Genomic DNA, 6000 nt, shown 5'->3' on the forward strand with positions numbered 1-6000 from the left:
GTCCACATATTCGGTACCTAGTCTTTTACAGTTTGTTTCGAAAAATTGTTAGTCATAAGTTGACACACTTCAAAGGCACTATTCATGCAAAATTTTATCTTGTTATATTAATTTGCTTATTGATTGTTATACTGGAAAGTAAAGCAATCAAATGAAATTTGAAATTGAGTTATATGAGAAGTAGGCGTGATTATTGCCCGATTTCCCTTATCTTCGCACAGTGACATTGGAATGCTAGAAGAATGTTGCATACCATTTTTTGTTGAAATCGGTCGAGCAGATCTTGAGATATGTGATTTTACCTAAAAGTGGGCAGTGTCACACCCATGATCTGATTTCCACACCGGTTTACATAAAGAACGCTCATAGCATGTCGAGGGTAAAATTTAATATCTAATAAATTTTTAATATTTTTAACAGTACCGTTATATGGATAGTAGGCGGTATCATTCAACTTTATCCATTTGGTAGGAGTTCTTATAATATGTATTTGCTCTAGGCGAATTTGGTTGTTGTAGATTTAGTGATATAGGAAATATGTACCTTAAACTTATTAGAGAGCTGGGCCACTCCCGCTTTTTAAAATTTTGTGCCCCTTACTGCTGCGATCCCTATGCCAAATTACAGTTCTATATCTTGATTTAATGCATATTTACGGCAATTTGCAGGTTTTCGTTTAATAGTTGCTGGCGTGGCATTGGCGATTATGCCCATCTTTGAACTCCTTTTTAGCCAAGAAACGCGTATACTAAGTTTTTTTTTACTATATCTCTATTTTGAGTGGTAAGGTTTGCGTGACCACGAGTGTATCTCGATTAGTTTTAGGTGAACAAAACTATTATCCTCTGTAGCAACAAGTTGCAAGTGTATGCAAATTGACGATCTGGCGCCAAAACCCTCACGGGTCCACATATTTTCAAGCAAAACGAAACAGTCGAGAAATGTTGGAATTTTATGTCGGCGCGGAAGTGCGTAAAAAAGGTCTAGATGTTTTGAACGTCCGAGTGGTAAGACAGTTTGCACTGCGATTTTTTATCAGTCAAGGAGTGTTAACTTGGCAGAATTCTGTCGCTACAACAACAACAACAGCAGTTTACACTGACAGATCAGAGCCACCCATCGGCCATTGATGAGCTCACAACAGACATTGTCTTGATTATATATGTATTTTTTGACAAATATTTTCCTTATATTTTTTGGTTAAGTGCAGCCAAGACGGTTCATTTTAACCGCTTTACCCCAGAATTGGTCCTCATTACAGGTTTGTTATTCTGAAATTACTATATTGAACTACACTATTATATTAAGAGGGCACATAACACGTAAAACCAGAGCTTGATGGGCGGTTTCAGTAGATCATCCTGCAAGGTCGCAAGCTCTTTCTGATGAACTTTAGACACTTTGCCTACATACAATATAAGGTCAGCTAATAATCCGATTGTCAATCGTAAGGTTACGAAGATCCAACTGTCCCACGAATCAGTATTAATAGTACTCGTATTGAGCTAACCTTCATATTTGATAGTTTCAAAGAGTTTACGAGTATAGCTGATGACTTATAACATAGACTTTGAACTAAATTGAGTAAATTTTGATAAAAATAAAAATAAAATTAAAAATTAGGTTAGATAAGCTCTTGATTATTTTGCCGTTACCGTCATAAGCTTTCAAGTAGAAAACATCAGAAGTTTTGAATTTCCAGAATCCAGAGGAAACGAAAAGCTGATAAGCTGAATTAAAAAAGAGGTATCCTTAGATTATTTTTGCTAACGGGAGTGTTATTTCAAATACGTATAGTCTAAAGTTTATATGTTTATCCGGTGCAAATGACCGCAATCGCAATATACATGTTGCCTCAGCAATGATTAAGGGAATTATTCACATTTCCAACACAAAAACAACACCAAAGTACATAGAATATTAATTACCGACATTTAATCTTATCGTGTTTATTTGTACGAGTATATATGTTTCGACGGCTGTTCGGAGTGACGGAAAATGAGCTTGCAATTTGTCAAATGTTGATAACCCAGTCCCGTATATTTAACCGTTAAACGCAATACAGGTGCTACAGGTGTCAAAGATATGCAGGCACATCTGCACCGACGATCCTACATACTTCTACATAAGCTAGTATATACTTGTATGTACAACAGCATATGTATATGCGAAATATTTTTTTCGAGTTACTGCCTTTTGTATTTATATAGGTAAACCCACAAACGGCTAATATCTCGACAACGCCTAGATAAGTACACGAAAATACATTCTTCGATAACGAAATTTCGATTATGGGGTACATTTGTACGTCGCAGGCTAAGTGCTGGTGAACTGTGGGTTCTAGTAAGGTGTATGACAAACAATGTGAGTGAAATTTTAATGATATTACATAAGAGTACTTTTTGGTTTCTACGCCAATAAATAAGAAGATTATATATCTCTACATCATTGTGGACGTGGTGTGATGAATCGGTGATTTTTTGAACTTTGAAAGCAACCCTGCGCTTTGCTAATTGACAGTAAATCTTGTCACAGAATACTATCAAACATTTTTTTTTTATAAAAAGCAGCAACAATACTCATAAATTAATATTATTACGCAAAAACTAAAATTCGCTTGATCCAAATGTGGATCGTGAATCTACTAGGGACACTCTGGACCATAATTTGTGTACTTTTTAAAAGACTTTTGGTGTAAATTCAGAAATAAATTAGCAAATTAGGGACGAGAGAGATCGTCGATAGGATGTTCAGAGCTGAAATAGTTGCCAGATGAGAGAATCCAATTTTTAAGATGTACTTATGACTCGCGATAGTTCCAGTAGATAATAGACTAACTTAGTCACAACGGAGAGGCCTTCGATAAAACGTTAAGCGCTGGAATAGGCGTCAGATGGCTGAGCTACTAACTTTCAAGCTTTGGGAGTCACGAGAGATTAGTTTCAAGTAGATATAGTTAAAAGGAAGGTGTTTGTAGGACAGCTGGATCCAACAGGTTAATTGAAAAATACTTGGTCTATCATTGTAAAACACATTTTTGTGTCAGGCCGGAAACTTTTCAATTGAACTGTTAAATCAAGAGGCATTTTTCAGCTAAAATATCCATAGCGATCGCTCATTTAAGAATCGTTTGATGCAATAACTCGGAAATATTGAGCTGAGCGTAACTGCTTCAACTTTGGTTTAAGGCAAAACGGCAACATTCAATGATAATCCGAATACCCGCGTTGAGAGATACATATGTATATTCACTGCAAGTGAAGATCGACACCACTAAAAATACTTTAAAGAACTTTAAGAAAATAATTGATTTAAAATTAAATTCACACTGACCTATCACTTATTTAGACAAATATAAAGTTGTATGATATTAAATGTATTATATTTTGTTTATTATAATATATATTATTTATTCATATATTTTATCGCGTTGGAAAAGTACGCTTATCTTTTTCTTTGTTCAAAATGTTATGTGTCATTAACAGCACTAAATATTTGCCGTGATTACAGCGATAAGTTGATAAGCGATGGCAACAGGTGGCTCACCATATGGACAATATAGATGGCACGTGTACTGCCACAGGTGCATATGTACGTACAGTTATAGATATTATATTTATTAGATATATATACTAGCAATATCTAATGAATATGAGCAAAAAATAGTAAGACAAAATCTATGTCGATCCCCTCAAAGTAACCCTTCTTGGCCCCAATAAACTTGCACCCAGAGATCCATAATATCGATTTTCAAGCACCAGTTCACTTATTTTATTGAGGTGTTGAACATCAGTTGATATTGATGGCCGTTTTGGCCGTGATTCGTCGGCAGCGCGTTCTTGACTGTCTTTGAATAATTTGTACCAATCCAAAACACTTGCTTGCGACAAACAGTTATCAACGAAGGACTTTTCCTACATTCTGAATGTAACAGAATTTAAAGATCTAGACCAAGTATTTTACAATTCTTCACAATCGAAGTCGTTTGCGTTGATTGTTTGACTCACTTTAGCGGGTTGTAATTAGAAAACAGTCTTACCTGGGTATATGGTTTCCACAGTGCACTGAGAGCCCGATGAACTTAAGAAAACTACAAAAAAAACACTATAATGAAAAAAATTATTGCCTACTCTCAACCACAGTATGAAGTTGACAGCGTCAGTCTTGAAAACCTTATTAAAAAATATTTGATGTTGAAACTTGAGTCTACAAGAAGCTGGTTTTTATATTAAACTGCGGACTCAGGAATTATAAAGACTCCTTTATTCAAGTGGAAACGGAAAGCGAGAAGATAAGGAAACGGCACTCAGAGAGACACAATTCACACAAGAGGCGATTCTATGAAAGCAGAGTTGAACCGAAATTTATGCGGCCAAGGGCTGTAATTTTGGCTCAACTTCCATTCCTGCTCTCTGAGAGAATGTTTTTCAAAAAACGTAGGTGAGGTTTCCAAAAGACTGCTTAGCTTGTAAGTCCATTTCTCCACGACTGCATACAAAAAAAAAAAAACAAAAACGATCGACGAATCTGTCTGGGTTGCCGAAGGAAACGAAAGAACGTCTCGTTGTTATCCTTAATAGCATCAATGACTAATTTATCAATACCTTCGATGTCTTACGAAAAATCATCAACAAGAAAAAACTAGAAATCAAAGTTGGATTTACTACTCCAACTAAGCAAAGAGTTTACACTTGAATGCTTTCCCCGAACACAGACCTCGCATCATTCCCGCACAAACGATGTCATCAGAAAGAAAGTTATCGGTCGCATGAAGCTACTACAAAGGACTGACTTGCCTCCATTGTTAAGTTCGAAACAGCCACCTGCTTCACTCGAGTTTTAGACTGCTGTTCAAACTATCGGTTATGTAAATTCTAGATATAAATAAGAATGTTAAGTTATGTCTCAGCGTACAAACACCGACCGCACAGCGCTCGAAACGGGGTTCCATCAACTTTTACTTCTAGAACTGCGATTGTTAATGAATGAATTACATCTGCGGCTGTTACCAAGATTCGAATCCGTGAATTTATAGGGAGAATTATTCTGTTATCAATATCTAGAAGCCGCTAAAGCTAACCGGGTACGCCTACTAAAATAACAACACCATAAAATGGAAAGTAGAATATAGAAAAATGTTGTTTAAAAATAAATCTGGAGATAATAGCACAAAAACCCGTTATCTCTAACACGTGTTTCAGAGTTCTGTTTACAAAAACACGCCACAATTCATTGTCATAAAATGGAGTCGCACGAAAGTTCTGTAAAATTTCTCTTTATCGCCGACAGCCGGGGAACGTCGAACAATAACCAGTTAAACTGATGTAATATGCCACACAAATTGCCGCACAAACAACTGAAATCGGTTGGTGCGAGAAATGCAAATCATTGTAGTAAAATTTATACCGGGCCACGAGTATTATAGAAAAATATAAGTAATAATATATAATATTTATGCAAATTGAACGTTATATATGCGGCAAGGTAGTATTTATCACCGAATACATTACAACAACCGATTACTTATTACAAATGAAATTACGAACATTACGAACAGGCAAATGCAATTAAAAGGCGCACTGACAATTATTGTTAAGCTTTTAATGAGCAAAACAAAAAAGTGGAGAAATGTGTCAGCTGTCATATAACGGTTTACGTAATCATATGCACACGAAGACTTAGTAATTTGCTCATTTGTAGAGTCATTTTGAATTAGCGTCTTTATTAGAGAAACAATTAGAAAAATGACAGAAAAAAAGTTGAGTTGTTGTAATACAGGTGGCAACTCAGTAGCCTAGTATTACCTCTCCCATATAAGTACTATCGTTGTAAGTGTTGTGGGCTTATCTGGCGCTAGGCGCCTTCGCGTTCAATGTTATGAAATCGAGAGCTGGGCTGACTTTATATAGTAAATATTAATGGTTGGAGATAAATTTAGTGATCTACTTTGTTTTAATTTGTAATTAAATGTATTTAAAGTATTTGGTAGCTACACACTCA

Source organism: Bactrocera tryoni, chromosome 2 (genome assembly GCF_016617805.1).
Source record: "Bactrocera tryoni isolate S06 chromosome 2, CSIRO_BtryS06_freeze2, whole genome shotgun sequence".
Taxonomy (NCBI): Eukaryota; Metazoa; Arthropoda; class Insecta; order Diptera; family Tephritidae; genus Bactrocera; species Bactrocera tryoni.